Source organism: Balaenoptera ricei, chromosome 13 (genome assembly GCF_028023285.1).
Source record: "Balaenoptera ricei isolate mBalRic1 chromosome 13, mBalRic1.hap2, whole genome shotgun sequence".
NCBI lineage: Eukaryota > Metazoa > Chordata > Mammalia > Artiodactyla > Balaenopteridae > Balaenoptera > Balaenoptera ricei.
The window spans coordinates 75,945,281-75,964,163 of NC_082651.1; the positions used below are offsets into that span (position 1 = coordinate 75,945,281).

Genomic DNA, 18,883 nt, shown 5'->3' on the forward strand with positions numbered 1-18,883 from the left:
AGGCAATATACATTCATCATTTAAAATACGACAGTAGTGAAAAAGGAAAGAAAAAAAAATCAGCCCACAATCTCATCATCCAAAGGACTCTTGTTAATACCATGACATGTTTCTTTTAGTTTTTCTGGCATAATTATTTTGGTGAGTTTCTTACATAATCTAAAATAGTTTAAAGAAATACTTACTTACTGGTCTCACACAGGTAGATATCCAGGTCTGAAAGAATTTTAAGGGCAGTTATCATCATTGGAAAATGCATTGGGGACTCAGTCTGCTGAACTGGTTTACCCAACTCGAATAATAAGTACTTTGGAGAACCTGATAAAAGAACAGAAAGAAATCCCCAGAGTTAAGTAATAGAAACACTGAATAATCCACATTGTGTTAAAGCATTTCCAAAACCCTTCAATTATAAGTGGTTTTTGTCTAAACATCACCCACAAAATTAGTTAAAAAGAGAATACATTTGAAGTAGTGATTTGGTGCCATGACATTTTTAAGATCAAATTGTTTTTAAAACATTCAGCTTATTAAAAACGACGTATGACCAAACTAAAATTTATACACATAGTGTAAAATACTATTTTAGTCCAAATATACTCCTATGGGTGGATTACTCATTAAGAATTTCCAAACACTGACTTTGGAATGTTAGGAAATCTCTAAAACAATTTGTTGTGGTGATCATCAAACTCTGACTCTAAATCACTCCTGACTGTCTCAACAAGAATGTCAATGTTATTTTAGTCCAGGTTGTTTAGTCTCTTGATGGCTTAGGAGTTGCTTTTGTGTTGATAGGTACGCTCTGGCTGCACTGAAAATTATTGCTCCTCAGCATAAACATTTTCTCACAAATCTGAAAAGGACACAATAAGCCAAAATTTCCCCAGGGCTTGAATTATTTCTAAGAGAGCAGGTCTCACTTCAAAAGGGCAATAGGGTTCTGTTGGGTGTGATTTCCAAAGGCCATGATGTCTTCATGCAGCAAAAAGACCATTAACGTGACTGGTGAAGACTCAAAAAAATTGTGAGGTTGCCTAGGACAATAAGAACTATGCTTTCAATGTTAGAAATAGTGAAAAGGAGCCAATTCCATGCAACTATACACGAACAGATCTTAATTAGCATCCCAGGCTCTTGACTCAGAACATTTAGAAGTTTTTAAAAATTGGATTTCAACATTAGATAGACAAATGGGGAGAGTTTTACTACTTTGAGTAAAACGCCGTTAACGCTACTTACTTTACTAGATTGTTTAAGAAGTTAGTGAGGTAACATAAATGTACCCCCTGTCAATCCTGCAAAACACTGGGTGCTCGGGAAGGTGTCTCCCTTTGTCCACACTTCCTCTTCCCTTCCAGTATTTAAAGGCTTTTAAGTTGAGGACTTAAGGTGAAGTAGAAGATCAACATTTAGAAGTGACAGAAAGAGAGATGTTAGTTTCGAGAAGGGAGAAGGAAATAGGAGAAAAAATACTGTGACACTAGGGCATCTAGTAGTGGGGCAGGTGGCCTCATCAGCAATGGAATCCCATTCCCGAAAGTGCTCAAGCCAAAGTAAGGTAATGACTGTCAGAGATGTTGTAGACTAAATTCCCAGACAGTGTCTAGGAAACACACCAAAATAACAGCGAAGTTTGCTCCTGGCTCTAGGATTGCAAAATTTATAAGGTGAAACATTATATCTATTCAAGAAATAGTTTTGAAATTATATTGGCCATATTAGAACTTCCAAAGATAGTCTTGTCTATAGTACTGTCTCTATTGTAAGAAAAATCAAACAAAAACTCTTGAAGACTCTTCCCTCCTAATGGCAGATATTGTCTTTAGAGATAAATAACCATGTGTATGTTCTTACACTCATATGACCTTCATATAGAGACATGGGGTTTCTCCAGATGCCTAAATCCTTTGTTAAAATGAGTGTTAATTATTACAAACCTTTACGCTTTAAGGATTAACAACTAGGGTGTCATAGCATTTGTTATTCTGGCAACACTCAAGCTTAATCTTCCTTTCTTACCACAGACATGAGATTTTAAAAGTGCTGTCATTATATTCTCTGAGACTCCACAGGAGAATCAAGATTATTGAGTTCAGTAAGAGAAATGACAAAACTATGAAAGACAGTTAATTTATTTGGTAAATACTTACTGAGGATCTATTAGACACCAGATACCAAGCAAGCTACTAGAGTGACTGGTAGAGGAAGTTGCAGACAAGCAAAGAGAAGGATAAATTGGTGAGCAGGACAAACACAATTCTTGCTCTTATACTCCAGCAAAGAATAAAACAAGTAATTACCATAAAGTATCCTATGAAGGTGCAGGGCACTAATACATTCTAGGAGCCAGAGGAGTTTTAGCTAGGCCAAGTGTGGGTGGGAAGATGGTAATTAAGAAAAGTTAAAAGACATTTAGAATGACTGAAGTATTGAATGAGACAAGAGATGAAACCAAAAGATCAGTAGGAATAGCTCATGAACAGTATTGTAAGCTATATTAAGGAGTATGGACTTTATCTGAAGGGCAATGAGAAATCATTGTTTTAAAGGTGAGTAGGAGAACGGCATGATCATACTTGATTTTTAAAAGATCTTTCCATCTGCAGTATGAAGGAGAGATTAGTAAAGACCTACACTGATATGGGGAAATCAGTTGGTGGTCAATTATAACCATCCATGCAAGAGAAACCAATGTGTGGAAATGGAGATGGAGAGAAGTGGTTGGTCACAGAATATATCTTGAAGATAGGTCCAATGAGATTTGTTGATCTATTGGCTATGGGGAATCAGAAGAAAGGAGGAATCAGGGATAATTTCCAGATTTCCAGCTAGACATTTGGTTGGGTTATGGAGCCATTTCCCTGAGATTGAGAAACTGAGGGATGGGGGTAGGGGTAGTTAAGTTCATGGAGGGGGCAGCAAAGGATGAATTCACTTTTGGATATGTTTAGTTAGAGATGTCTGAGACCTCTTAAGGGGAATGTTGAGTTAGCTTCTGGATATCTGTTACATGATCATGTTTAAGTGTTAAGAATCAGTGGAAAGGGAAATTTAAGGGGCAGGAGAAAGAGAATTTATATAACAAGGTCTCTGGGAGGACAGGAGTGATAGACCATGCACAGGTGGAGGGATTTACCTTGGATAAAGCAGAGGGTCACCTCTTTCAATGTAACAGCATGAAAGAGGAAAAAAATGGGTATAGATACAGGTATATTCATCCTTTTGATAGCAGGAAGTCAAGGAAGTTCCTGTCTGGTGACTTCTATTTACTCTAAAAAGAAGGAGACAAGGTCATCCACTGGAAGGTCTGATGGAAACAGATCTGAGATTTATCCAGAGGAGAAAATAAACAAAAGATGTTGTGAAGAGCAGAAGAAAGAAACCAGAAGTATTGGGGTTATTTCCATCCAGAGTAGAAGGCTGATGTTTCTCTTCTTCTGGAGTTTGTTTTGAGAGGAAGTTTAGTGTTTCTTGTTCCTAGGGTGACATCACTCACTTGTGTCATGTTTCTGAAATTATTTAAGGTAACTTTTCTGGAACAAGTCACATGGCAAGTTTCTTCTGTATGGACCAGGCAATTCTGAGTTTCTGTTGTTAGAGTCTAGTCATATAAGTTTCTGTAAGTATGAACCTCAGAGCTGAAGCATGGTTGGCATTTTCTAGGTGATTTCCAAATGAGGGCATGAGTCCCTGCTCCAGTCTCACTTAGCTTTGCTTGATATGGGGAAGAAGAAGATACTATTGGAAGGGAAATTATAATAAAGAAATAATTTACCTCCCATCCTTTGACTTGCTCCAGAATATTTCATTCTGGCAACTTCAACCTCAGCCACTATTCCCATGTTCTCTACCCTCCCAGCCAATATTTCTGTATCTCTGCCTCACCATGCACAGTCTCCAATGCCCTAATTATCTGTTACTTTTTAAAAGGTCATAAATCACAAGATACATTACTGTTGTTCACTCTTCATGCATTCTTTGGGTACTTCTACATTGGTCTTGTTTTAATCTTCTTTCTCATTTCTTTCAACTTCACCTCTCAGTTCTTTGAATTTATCTTTCTACTTTATTTCCTCCAATCAGTTACTTTTCCTAGCGTGTTCTGTCATAATCTCATTGCCAACACTATCAAGGTTGATTCTATCACAAAGCAACTGGGACGGTATGAACTTAGAAAATGAGCCCAGTGCTTACAGCAAAGTTAAAACATTCTAAATGGGCCATAATGGTGACCCATAGAAGAAAGTATCCCACATTTATGGATAGTGGAGCAATATCCCTGAAGTTTATTTAAGGCTGACAGGAGGGAATAGCCATGGGTAACACTGAATTTCTCAAATCTTAAAGTAATTTTTTCATTCTTGCCTTAGATGGGTGTAATTACTGTAACAATGAGGTTTTTCTGGGTTTTAAATTGTTAGTTCTTGTTGTTTATTTATTTTTTCCTACAAAAAGCTTTTACTAAATTAATGGAGCATTAATAATCAACATTGTCTTGGATTTTAGAAAACAATAATTTCTACAAATATTACTTGTCAGTGGCATATAATGTGATAGACATAATTTTGGGAAAATTACCTATATTATGTTTAAATCTTATAACACCCTGAAAGCTAAGTGCTAGTCTCACCATTTCATACAGGAGGAAATTGAGACCTAGAGAGGCTAAATTATTTGTCCATATCATATTACCAGTTAAGTTGCAAAGCTAGGCCCATCTGACTCCAAAAATTTATATTTTTTTCCACTACTCAGACAAATGTTGGCTGTTGTTAGGGCTGCCTATTAGATCAATTTCTAGGCATTGTCTAGAACAAATGTTTACTATTCCCTTTGCTTAGCTTCTAAGCATTCTATCACTGGCCTTATTGTCTGCAAATGAATAACCATCATTATTACAGCAAGCTTGACAATTCAGGGACTAACTGGTACCAGACACTGAACAGAAGTCAATAACCAGCTCAGAGCTCATCTCATAAGGCCTCATTGCATTTTTTGGTAACAAGGTTAAACTGCATTTTATTTATTTTTTTCTTGGTTAACAGTATTTAGTATTGGCAACCAAACTAACACATTTACAGCCACCTGACATGAGTTGAATGAGAAATTAAAGTCTTGAAGAAGCTCTAATAATAAATACAATGGAATTCTAAAGTCCAGCCAAGGAGGTGTTTCCCTAGCATTTGGCTGTAGCTGGACATGGAAGAGAACCGACATATACACATATTAGGCATTTGCAATCAGATGGCTTCCAGATGGACACATTCAACCACACGGAAGGGTTATGGCTACTACGGCAACGCCAGTGTTCAAATTGTAAATACTATCCCCCAAATAAGGCCCATAACTAGGAAATGCTTAGCTCAGAAGTTAACATTTTAAACTTTGGGAAAATAGGTTTGTTTGTTTTTTTAAGATCAATATTTTCTTCTCCTGAAGATGCCAATATTATATTCATAACAATCCTGTTTGTGGCACTAATACTTTGGAGGACCTGGTTCCAAACGCCTTGAAATAAAGTCACATTCCCTTATCATTTGATTATTCGTTTACTTCAGAGTGAGTTTGACGTTGATGACGATGATGATGATGATGATGACGACGACGACGACGACGATGATGATGATGATGAAGGAGAAGGAGAAGGAGGAAGTCATCTTACTGAGTGCTGCTATCTAGTCACCGTGCTGAGCGCTGTACCCAATGAACTTTGGAAGGCTAGGCCCCACCCCAGAAATCCAGCGATAAATAAAATGCAGCTAAACTTTGCTATTTAATTGTTACCAAAAAAAAAATTCAAGGAGGCCTTGTGAGATGAGCTCTGAGCTAGTTATTGACTTCCATTTAGTACTTAGTATCAGCACTAACATCCTCATGCCTATGTGCCCACCATGAGCAGGAGGGCATTCTCAGTACCTGGCATGGGTTAAGTAAAACTCGGGATCCTCCCGCTGGGACCAGATGACAATCTCAGGGGACAGAATCTACACAAAGGAGGCTCCAAGGGAATGAAGACACTACACAGAAAACCTCTAAGAAGCAAGAGAATGTGAACAGAAGACACAGCCTGGAGGACAAAATCTCTCTCTCATCTACCACCACTTGGAGCTGGGAGTGGAAGCTGCCTGTCTCTGAAGATACCGAGAAAGGATTTTAAAACCTGAGTTCTAAGTTGCTACACAGGAATGCAGCAAGAAGCACTAACATAATGAAAGATTGTTTTCAAAAAGTATCATCTCCATGCTCTCAGAGAAAGACATTTGTTTGATTGAGCTAAAAGGCCAATGATTATTGAATACCTATTAAATGTTCAGCACTGTGTTATGAGCTGAAGACGTAAAGAGCTATTCACAAGGACCCAAATCCCTGTGTGGGAAACACATTATAAACTGGTTATTATAAAACAATGAGCCTGTTAAGTCCAGTGTCACAGACACATGCCCAAGATGTTGTAGGAGCATAGGAATTGGACCAAATTCAACCAAACAGATCTAGGAAGACTTCCTCAAAGAGGAGACACCTGAGAGGGTTAAGTTTTATGGGTCACAAAACTAAAACAGAAAATACCAGCTAAATTCACTGGTGTCAGACAGCAAAGTGGCTAGAAATATCTGAGCATGATTTTAGAATTGGGCATAGGATAGATATTACGAACCTGCTATCAAAACTTATCATCATGTAAAAAAAGAATAAGAACACACATAAGACAATATTAGAATAAGAGCTGGTGAGAGTAACATGATTGGGATTGGGTAGGTATGAGTTGAGTTCTGAACTGTTTTTGGCTTAAAAAAAAAGCATAAGTAAATGAATGCACCACAAAAAGATAGGGACTGTACAATGCTTTATTATCACCATCATTATTATTTATTTTATCCAATTTTACTACTGACATTGATAGGCTTTAAAAACTAGATTTCTTATGCCATTTTGATGCTAATTTCTGTATACATAGATACAGACCTACTTGAAGATGTAATATTAATTTCTCCTTATCCAGTGAAACCGTACAGTGTTATCATCTAAGTGAAAACATTTTGCTCTTGTTCAGAAACTAGTATGTTTATAGCATTCTTTTATGGTACAGTAAATTCTTAGTTTGAAATTACTTCTGAAGGATTTGGAGCTACACTTTTTATTGGAACCAATTAAAAGTAAAATATAGTAACCCCCCCAAAATGCTTTTTAAATTATTTCCGTATTCTCAATTAAATTTACACAGCTTGAAGCCCATAATTAGAAGGCGCCACTTAACGACTCTGTCATTCTCTTTTATTTCAGATATTTCTCCTACAGCAAATGTTTCTTCCTTTCTCTAAAAGAAAAACAAATCTCAAGAGATGGTGATATCTCTCTTCCTCCCATCTAGGACATTAACTAATTTCACCTTACTTTCTCTAAGGTTCACTCTCATCATCCCTAACACGAGAGAAATAACATTACTCTGCCTTCCACATAAGAACGGAAAAAAAAACTTCATTTGAAAAGGTTTTAAGGGCATTTAACACAACAAAAAAAAGGAAGCCCTAAAATTACGAAATGTCCCAAACTATATTTGAAAAGTCATTATTCAGAATTTAGAATGTATTTCCCCATTAGAACAATATTATAAATGGATTACTAGTAGATTTACACACGGAGGACAAGGAGGTCGGTGGGGAGCTGTCAAAAATACTAAAAAGAACTTTTGGAATTCCCAAGAAGTTCAGAGGTTGACAGCACTGGTTCCCTATATGCCAAATTACCCTTCAGAAATTGTGTAACTCCTAGAAACATGAAACTAATGGGTATTTTTAGATCTAGAGAGGCAAAGGAGGAGAAAAAAAGATAGAGGGAGAGGAAAGTAGCTTTTCACAAAGTCACTGTTAAAGAGTTAGAGGGGGCAAAGAAATGGGAATAAGGATTTTGTTGGCACAGTTGTCAAACAAGGGAGGAACTGATGAACTGGAACTAAATCGTTAGCAGTTTAAGTAAACAGGAGGTGTCTTTCCTGGCCTCAAGCAAAAACAAAGAACATAAGCTCTCCACTGGCCATCTCTCCTGTCTTCCCATTCGTCACAGCCAAATAGAATTGGCTTATTTCATCCCCTCTCCGGACCACCAAAATCAATTCTCCCTCCACTCCGCACCTGCACACCTCTCCAAAAAGACTCTGGTAGAGGTCACTGCATTTTGTCGGAAGTTAGGTTAAGCCTCAGCAGCCATGTGTTACCTCTTGACCACACCCTCCCTAAAATTCTCCCCTTGGATGGTTTTCCTGGCATCTTCTCTTCCCTGATTTTCCTCCTGTGTCTCAGGTCACACGTTTCCAGTCTGATATGCAGACATTCCTCCTACTGCTGAGGGCTCGTAGGTCTCTACGCCTTTTCCTTTTGCCTCAGACTCTCCATGTAAACTCATCCACAACCACAGATCCAACCACCACCTCTGTGCTGGACTCCAGCTGTGTGGTGTGCTGTAGAGGACAGAGTGGGCTCTGGAGAGAGGCATGTTTGAGCTCTGCTCTTTACTAATGCGTGACTTTGGATGAGTTTTACTTAACTTTTGGGTAAGTTTTCATATCTTACCATCATGCATTGCTAGTGGAAATGTAAAATGAGGCAGCCACTTTGGGAAACAGTTTGGCAGTTCCTCAAATCTTAAACGTAGAGTTACTATATGGTCAAGCAAATTCACTCCTAGGTATATACCCAAGAGAATTGAAAACTTATGTCCACAAAAAACTTGTACGCAAATATTCATAGCATTGATATTCATAATAGCCCAAAAGTAGAAACAACCCAAATGTCCATGAACTGATCAATGGAAAAACAAAATGAAGCGTATCTATACAATGGAATATTATTTAGCCATAGAAAGAAATGAAGTACTGACACATGTTTTAATAAGGATAAACCTTCTAAAAGTTATGCTAAGAAAGTCAGACACAAAAGGCCATACACTGTAAATTCCATTTATATGAAATGTCCAGAATAGGTAAATCCAATAGGTAGAGACAGAAAGTAAACTAGTAGTTGCCAGGGGCTCGAAAGGAGGAATAGGGAGTGACTGCAAAGAGTTCAGGGTTTCTTTTTGGGGGTGATGAAAATGTTCTGGAATTGGGCTGTGGTAGTTGTACAACCTTGTGAATATACTCAAAATCACTGAACTATACATTTTAAAAATGTAGATTCTAATGGTATGTGAATTATACCAATTAATTTTTAATTAATTAAAAAATATTCCCTCTTCACTTTCCTAAACTACTACATCTCCTATATTTCCTTCCTTGATTTATGGCTCAACCTTTCTCCCAATATTCCATGCCAGAAACTTGGGGCTCACCCTAGATTTTCTGGCGCCTTCTTTGATCATCCCTCCATGTCCAAGTCTGATTATCTGTCCCTGGACAGTTTCTCACATACTTCCACTTCTTTTCCTCTCCACTGCCACTCCTGGGTTTAAGCTGTCATTACCTTTCCCCTGGTCCACTGCAATGCTTAGTTGTCAGGCTTCTAGATTGATTCTTACCTCCTGTTTATCTCTCCTCTCTATTGGTGCCAAATCAATCTTTCCAAATTATCAGATTGATCACATAACTCCCCTATCCAAAATTCTTCCACCATCCCCTATCGACTCAATCTAAAGTCTTTGCTTGGCATACAAAGCCTTTCATGAATGACCCTCACTCTGTCCACCCATACCCTCACTCTTCTTTCTTCACCCTCGCTTTACCTTTTGCTGTAAAATGAACTTCTTTTTTATAGTGCCCATGTGATAGGGACTGAATGTTTGAGTCCCCCCCAAATTCATATGTTGAAACCCTAATCCCCAATGTGATGTTATTTGGAGATGGGGTCTTTGGGAGGTAATTAACTCATGAAGGTGGTTTGTTATTTAAGCCACCCAGTCTATGATACTGTTGTTATAACAGCCTGAACTAAGACATCATGCTTTGCACATATTATTTCTTTTTTTTAGAATGTCTCTCTTCCCTCCAGTATGTCTGCATGGCAATCATATACTCACTTCTCAAATGCCTACTTGAATTCTCCTCCTCCCTCCCAATTCTTCCAGGCAGACCTTTGCACTCAATGTATTGACTTCCTTTAGGTTTTGTATGATTTATGTTACTGAATGGTTCTGTCTCCCCACTAGTTTCTTAAGAACTAGACCCTGTCTCTTGTCTTTCTATCCCCCAACACCAAAGTATGTCTCTTATCTTTATATGGTTATCTTTCTCTGCCATCTTATTCTTCCAACATGGCCTTCAAACTTCAAATTTGTTTCTTCTCCAATTTTCATCTCTAACCTTATTCTTGTCTCAAACTTTTTCTTTTGATTATTGAATGAATTTACTTCTTTTATATTAACATGCCCATAATGGAATTTCAAGACATGCCTCCAGATTTGTGGTAGCACAGATTTATGTTAGAGAGAATAAAAATACACCAAATACTTCTTCCAGTCATTTTCTGATCTATTTAATAAATACTTATTTCTGTGTCAGACAGTGTGATTAACACCATGGCAGAGGTACAAGTATATATCAGGTACAGATTGTGATCTCAGAGACCTTAGGGTCTAAAGAGGGGACACACATGAACAGAAATTATGACACAGGGCATTATGAAAGAATCATGAGAGAAGTAAAAACAAGTTCTGACTCACAGAATTGAGCTGTGCCTTGAAGCATGAGTGAGGTTGCACTGAGCAGAGAAAAGAACACTGAAAAGAAAATGCTGCAAAGAAAATGACACTGAAAAAAGCAGATAGGTGTGGAAAAGCAGGAATGCCAACAGAATGGTGAGGTCTTAAAACTGGACTTAAAGTACCTATGTGTTTATTTACTCACTCAACAAACATGGAGAGAGAGGGAAAGAGACTACCATGTTCTAAAGATCAGAACTAAAAGCCTCTGGTGGGATGAGTTGGGAGATTGGGACTGACATATATACACTACTCTGTATAAAATGGATAACTAATGAGAACCTACTGTATAGCACAGGGAACTCTACTCAATGCTTTGTGGTGACCAAAACGGGAACAAAATCTTAAAAAGAGTGGATATATGTATATGTATGACTGATTCACTGTGCTGTACAGCAAGAAATTAACCAACATTGTAAAGCAACCATACTCCCATAAAAATTAATAAAAAAGGCCTCTGTGATGGTCTACGTGACATAATCCAATGTAGCCTTTTCCTGTGGGGGTCTGTGTAGGCTTCACACATTTTACTAATTTAATGATTTCTGAGTATAGCTTAATGGTTAAGAGCCTGGATTCTAGAGCCAGACAATTGGGATCTAATTCGACTCTTGTGCTTTCTAGCTGTGTGCCCTTGGGCAAGTTACTTAAACTTACTCTGTCTCTTTATCTTTCTCTATATGGTAGGATAATAGCAGTATCTCTGTTGGAGGGTTGTTATGAGAATTAAATGGGTTAATACAATTAAAGTGCTTATTCACTGGCACATAGTATATTCTCATAAGTGTTAGCTACTTTTATTATTTTCCTGGCAAGTAACCAAAAAGTGCCTTCAACTTATGGGATAAAATGATTCCTATATATGTCATCTCTCTCAAATTCATAAGTCACGTATATCTTACCTATATATACACATTTTGCAAGAGAGAGAGCGATAAGGAGAGAGAAAGGAAGGAAATAAAGAAGGGAGGGAAGGAAGGAAGAAAGAAAAAAGAGAAAGGGAGAGAGAGAGAAAAAAAGGGGGAAAGGCAGCATAGGCCGGAAATTTGAGTAATGAAATGAGAACTAGTTTAAATTCCATATCTACCAACTGTGTCTTAGTCCCCAAAATTTTTTAAATGAAGATTCTGTAATCAGCTACCTACTCTAATATTCATTATTTTGGAAGGATAGACCTAGTTGTCTCTAGACATACAGCCCAACCTATTATATTTTTATTGTCAGTTACAATCTATTTTTTAAAGAAATATTTATCAAGCACGTAAGATATGTACTTAAGGGGATACAAAGACACATACATGCCCCCAAAGAGACCAGGAGAGTTCAGTAAATACATATAGAAATGCCAGCAGTATCTCGTGTGTACCAATGAGTCATGAATGGGATCCCAGTCTTGACACTGCATTCATTCTTCTGCATAATGGAAATAAATGTCAGGTTAATAATATCCTCAAAAACAATTCTTGAGAGTGGGTATTACACAAAACCATTTCCACCAGAAGTTTTGCTGATGGATCTACTTGTCACAAGAAAGATGTTGAAGGTTGAAATAGTAAGTGAAACCGAGCTGGGTGCTAAAATTAGAACAAGAAGCTCATCGGCTTCTGTGGTAATTTGTGGGGATTTCACAAGTCTGCACGTTCACACAGTTTTATACCCTTGCCAATCTTTATCTCACCACAATATCTTATCTTCAGTGACTTCTTTTCAACAATTGCTTCTAATTTCTAGTCCAGGAGACTGGACATGTATTTATTTATTTACCTTAGACCCTCTTTAACTATTAATCACATAAAACTTGAAGGTATTCACCAAGAACTTGGTAAAAAGATACTTCCTCACTACTAAATGCAACACAAATTAGTTATGGCATTTTAAAAACAGAAAAATACAAAAGAAAATGTTTAAATCCATCATTAACTTACCACTCCATAATAATGTAGTAGAACTTGGTTTGGAAGATAAAGGCAAAAGCCTACCATAAAAACATCAATGACTAGCAAAAAGTACTGGAATATCTGAAGCAGTATCTCACTGAAAAAATCAAAGAATGCTCAAGACCATAATATATTACCTTCATGCATCTAAAGTAATGTGAAGGGAGTCCAGGTTTTGTAAAAGCGTTTCTGTTTTTCAGGAATTATAGGTTCTTTCCTAAAATCTAATTTTGATTTTGGATAAGGAGTTTTTAATTCAATAGTGTGTTGTCTATAAAGTGCCGAACATCTGTTTTATAATGTATCCAAACCTCCATATCTTCATTATAATATGGAACAACCTGAGTCTTTCCAATGAGTTTTTTGTTTTTTTTTTATTGAGAACCATATTCACACCAAGGTGACTGAACATATGTCATGCTTGACATCAGCTATATCCCACATAGATATGCTTGTGGGTCTTAACACAAAATCATGATTTCTGTAATAACTCAAGAACTCTAGCTCTGATGTTACAGCAATTAAATATGAAAGTATAGTGGCTGTATACACATTATAAACATTGTTCTCAAATGCCCTTCTCTTTTGCATTTTTCCCTTTATCTGAGAAAGCCTACTTAAAGACATACAAATAATAAACCACAAGCGTCAGTTTTTTCTCCAAAGTGAAGATGGTGTATGTTAACAAGTTCTTTCTCACTCAGCATCTGCAGGTTATAAGATAGTGACCTCCTAAGCAGAGATCTAACTCATAGATGTACTTTTTTGTTAGGCTCACACAGGATTGGCTCTCACAAAAGTTGCAAAAATGTACAAACCCAGACTTCCACTTAAAACAACCCAGTTTTCTAGATTCTTGTGGAAACATCAGATCTACCGGCTTTAGGGCTGCATTCCCACGAGGCAACATGTGTCTGGAACTGAGCAGCAACCGCCTCCCAGTTCCCCAAAGTCTCCACTACCCTCTGTTGTCTCCCCAATCTGAGGCCAAGTGTCACGGCCATTTATCATCCCACTATGTCCCTTTTCTTTTTTGGTACATTTAAGAGGAAAGTGAAATATCACTTGTCCCAAAGAGAATTCTTTTTATCCCTAATCCACATCACTTATTCCGGTATCTTCTTGGGCCCTGCAAACATTCGCCTTTGCAAGCCCCTACCTCAGGCCCACCAGGCTGCCCCCCGACATCACAGATGCCAAGGAGGACTCTTCACAATGTTCCTATTTTTGGATTAGACAAGGAAGAGTCACAAGCCCACTACTATGCCTTCTGGCCTATTTCCATTCAAAAAGTAGGTTCAGGGCTTCCCTGGTGGCACAGTGGTTGAGAATCTGCCTGCCAACGCAGGGGACACGGGTTCGAGCCCTGGTCTGGGAAGATCCCACATGCCGCGGAGCAACTGGGCCCATGAGCCACAACTACTGAGCCTGAGCGTCTGGAGCCTGTGCTCCGCAACAAGAGAGGTCGCGATAGTGAGAGGCCCGCGCACCGCGATGAAGAGTGGCCCCCACTCGCCGCAACTGGAGAAAGCCCTCACACAGAAACGAAGACCCAACACAGCCAAAAATAAAAATAATAAATAAATAATAAATTAAAAAATTAAAAAAAAAAAAAACAGTAAGTTCAAACTGCAAGACAAACCCTTGCCCAAGCAAGAAAGTAAGTTTGGGGATTTCTATAGCATTTGTCAAGGCTGGTCAGGCTAATGAATTCTTATTTATTTCCAATTATAATATGCTTAAAATGTCTAGATGACCTCCAACTTTTGCAATTTCCGCAGATTTCTATGTTTTTCTTTTACAGAAAAGTTCTTGGGGAATTCCCTGGTGGTCCAGTGGTTAGCACTCCATGCTTCCACTGCAGGGGGCCCTGGTTCCATCCCTGGTCAGGGAACTAAGATCCTACAAGTTGCACAGCACAGCCAAAAAAAAAAGAAAAGTTCTCATAATCAACAAAACAGATGTTCACTAACGATTCCCAAAGAGCATGGGACTTGGTGCCAATGCCCTCTCAACACTTTACTTTGTAGATTCTGGAAAGATTATGGGAAAATAGAATGTATACTGGGATAGCTATACAAAAAATGTACCTACTCATGCTTAGAGGTAAATACATTTTCAGATTCCTCACCCCACAATAAGTATCTAGTTTCACACTCTCCCACTTCCTCTCTCTGCTGCTTTGGATTTGTTGACTACAATTAGTGACAGCTTATTCCTCCCTGTCAGATTCAAGTAACTCAGAGGTACTATGGACTTCTCAGGATAATATCCTGTGGATAATTCCCAAGATCATTTCCAGCACTTAGACAATGAGTCACTTGGATGACTAGTGACTCTATAAGTTGAGCTGGTATTCTTCCTTTGTTGTTGTTTATGATTCTAAAGAAAGAAACCAGCAATCAGGGGAGGGTTATTTACTAGTCAGTGCAGCTGCAAGGATTAGCCTCTAAACACCTGATTTCATCATTTTGCTCATTCAAGTCTTCTGATGGAGCTTTTTTTGTCTATTCAGAGAAACTCTGTAGTTCTAATAGCAAAACAGCTTGTGGTACAGGAGAGACAGAAGCAAGTTTTTCCACTTTTCAAGGGGACCTTTTGTTTATCTGGTTAACAACCTCACTTTATAAAGGAGAAGCCCAGGACCAAAAAGATAACATAATTTGCCCAAGTTTAAACAGTGAGTTAATGGGAGAAAGGAAAATACGCCATCACAGTAGAGCTTCCATAGAATCCAGGCTCATACTGGGTGGGGTCCCTGGGACATAAAAAGTGCATGTTTCAGAGGCTGATTTTGAACTAATGCATCTGCTTAAGAAAGTGTGAGTTTTCTGATACGAAGCAGCTCTTTTGCCATTTAGATATGGAGAAATGAATCAGCACTGATGATGTGGAATTTCTGCTCACCGGTCTGATTTCAAGGGAATTTGACTCTCTGATTTTGCAAAAACTATTCCAACCTAATCATCTCCCTTTGTCAAAATAATTTTTGTATTCAGGGGTCTAAAATGATAACGGAGGTTTTAAATCCCTGGTTGGTGGATGCTGGCCATCAGAAGCGGTTCTGGGTACCTCTGAGATGAGTAGAGACGTGTAGTGAAGGTGAAATTGAGAAGGTAGAGCCTTGGAACTCAAAATTCATCTTGGCACAGCTGGCTCTCTGGCTCTGATGCTTGGATCCTAAACCCTGTCCAGTCATTTACTCTTATCACGTGGAACCCCACATATTTTCTTGGTTACCTTTGGTCACTCAAACTTTGGCTTCTCTTTTTAAGTCTTCTAGAAAAGAGCTGCACATGCTCCACTCCCCCAGTCTAAACTCGCTGCTTCAACACTGCTACAGGCTTTGAGACTCTGCCCCTGCTCTCCCAGGTTTGGGACCAAATAGTCTACGAATTGCAGCTCTCATTGTCCTTGTCCTCAAATTCCACTCACGTCAGACAGCAGCAGCTTTTTCAAGAGGGATAACGATGGAGCAAATCCCACATTCCCAGCAATTTGTTTTTGGCTCAGGTGGCTCCAATCTTAACTCTGGGGGAAAAGATTTCTCTACTTTACAAAAAGGGATTATTGTATCCAGGAGGATACCTGCCTCTTATTAAATATTTGAAAGAAATTCAAGGAGGCTTCTGGGCTCAAATGGACAAACTGCCCAGTGAAATGAAGGAGAACCTAGAGAAAATGTCCAAGCCCAGCATAAGAGCACATCATCCTTCTGCACGGCCTTCATACTTTGCTCTGTAGTGTGGACTCATGAAGCCCAGGGCAGACAGAGAGCCAGGCCTGGTGCTGCCAGCTGATCTCGTCCCTGTGCTTCCAGGCTCCCATACACCCCGCAGGGCAGTTCTCCCACACGCAGAAAGTTTGCTCACTGGGGAGCCCCTCCCCCAGCTCCACTCCTTCATGAATCAGTGACCATAAACATAGCTACTTTGAGGGGAAGAGCAGTTTCTAGGACAGAGACTTGTTATTAGTTTGCTCCTACTGCTATGACAAGATATCACAGACTGGGTGGCTTAACAGAAATTTCTCATAGTTCTAGAAGCTAGGAAGTTCAAGATCAAGGCCAATTCAGTACCTGGTGAGACTCTCTTCCTGGCTTTCAGCCTTCTTGCTGTGTCCTCACATGGTGGAGAGCAAGAGCTCTGGTGTCTCTTCCTATAAGGGCACAGCCCTATTGGATTAGGCCCTCATGCCTAAGGCCTCATTTAACCTTAATTACCTCCTTAACAGGCCCTATCTCCAAATACAGTTACATTGAGAGTTAAAGCTTTAACATATGAATTTGGGAGCACACAATTCAGTCCACACCAAGGCTTTTAACCAAGAATCAGAGATTTGTAAAACCCCTGACATCATATGCAGAATTTTGTTTTTGTGCCCATGAGCTTCTTTCTGGGGAGAGGGCCTCAAAGGGGCCTGTGATCAATAAAAGTTAAAGAACCACTGCTCAAACACACAGAGAATGACTGCCCTAGAGGATTTCAGAAGACACAGGAAAATCAGTATTCCCTGAGGTTGCACCATCTGATGTCATTTTTTTATATCTTAAAACAGATGAAGTTGCCTAATGCAGAAGGAGAGGAAACACAGCATTATTCCCTGATTCTCACCACCAGCTTTTTAGAGTCACAAAAATTTGAGATACAGAAATTTTCACACCCTCCCAAGAGTCCATGAGCCACCTTAGACTTAATATCCAATTAAAAAACATAAGGTTTCCTTTTTGCAGAGGCATCTATGCCCCTGTCAAGGTCTAGAAATACTACCCCTACTCCTCCCTGTGAAGTTGCTTCCTTCATACCACTTCGTTCACCTCCATTACCCTTCAGTACCTTGGTCAGACGCCATCAGCCAGGGAAGTGGGGGGTAGGCACTGTTTTGTGCGGTCCACCAGCTTCATAAGACACTTCCCACAGGGCAGGGCAGCCGAGAGGAGTGCTCTGAGGCTGCATCGACAATGATATAATTCTGGCCACTTCACAAAAACACTGTCAAATGGTCTCCTTTCAAATAGGGCGTATAACGATTTAGACCGATGACATTTTGTTGGCTCACAAACCACAGGAGTTCAGACATTAGTGCAGTGCAGTTCTCAGACTAAAGAAATTGATAGTACCTGTAATCTCTGCACCATCTTAAATGGGGCTTTGTACGTGTTTAATGTCTTCCTTCAAAGGAGATTAAAGGGCAATAATCTAACTTTGCCCTATAAAATAATTCTGGAAAAGAGAATTAATAGTATTATTTCTATGTTACAACTAAATAAATGGGAATTCAAAGAAATTAAGTAAATATTCAATTGGTTAATCTATCCATCAATAGGCATTTATTAAATATCTTGCTTTTTTCTCTTTTTTTCCCCCTCTGGGTGATGTTTAAATGCTATCTTTTAATCTAATTAAAAATATAATTCTAACAGCAAAGGACCTGATTCTTACCTTCTCAGGAAAAAAAAAAAAAAAGAGTCTGTTTTATGTTCAGTATCCCAATCCCGAGTCCTTTACTGTCTCAACAAATATCAACTGAGCACATACCTCTACCTTCCAGACATTATGCCAGGGCCAGGGTATCCAGTGGTGAATAAAACAGATCAGGTCCCTGTCCAATGGAGTGTACAATTTACCGAGGGAAACCAACATCAAACAAATAGACAAGTTGGTATACCATTACAAATTGTTATAAAAGCTATGAATGAAAATCCAAACCAGATGGTAAGCTAGAGAATAAGAGGGATTATTCTAGGTGAGTGGTAAGGAAAGATCTCTTTGAAGAGATAATACTTAAGACAAGAGCCGAAACTCAGAGATTAATTTAGAGAAAGATGTGAGGGAAAGAAAGGCTTGAAAAACTGGCTGGATCATAATTACATTTGCCAAGTTGGAGAAGGTTGACTGGATGGAGAGAGTGGGTATACTGGAAGAAATCCAATGCTTAAGATGGCTTAATGTTAACACGCCTGTGAAACTCCTGTGTGCAGTTCTCAAGAAGCTATTATTTATACAAATACGGAGCTCCAAGAAAAGTTCTGAGATGGAATTTAAAATTGGGAATTAACCCCATGTGAATAGCATTTAAAGCCATAAGAATGGTTCAGATTCTTTAGGAATAAAGTATAAAGAGAAAGGACAAAAGAGCCCAGGCTTAAGCCTCGGGCATTCCAACATCTAAAGGTCAGAGAGAAGAGGCAAAGCAGCAAAGCATCTTAAGGAGTAGTTGTTAGAGGGGTTGAAGGAAAACTTAAATCATTTTGT

The 18,883-nt window shown here is 38.7% G+C and overlaps 1 protein-coding gene across 1 annotated transcript in view; it reads right to left on the bottom strand.

The window, feature by feature from the left end:
• The window catches only part of RASGRP3 (RAS guanyl releasing protein 3), a 103,971-nt gene that overhangs the window by 43,533 nt on the left and 41,555 nt on the right, over positions 1 to 18,883 (bottom strand). The window contains exon 2 of the mRNA XM_059943613.1: positions 186 to 318. The gene's annotated coding sequence lies outside the window, so the exon portion shown is untranslated. The remainder of the gene's footprint in view (positions 1 to 185; positions 319 to 18,883) is intronic.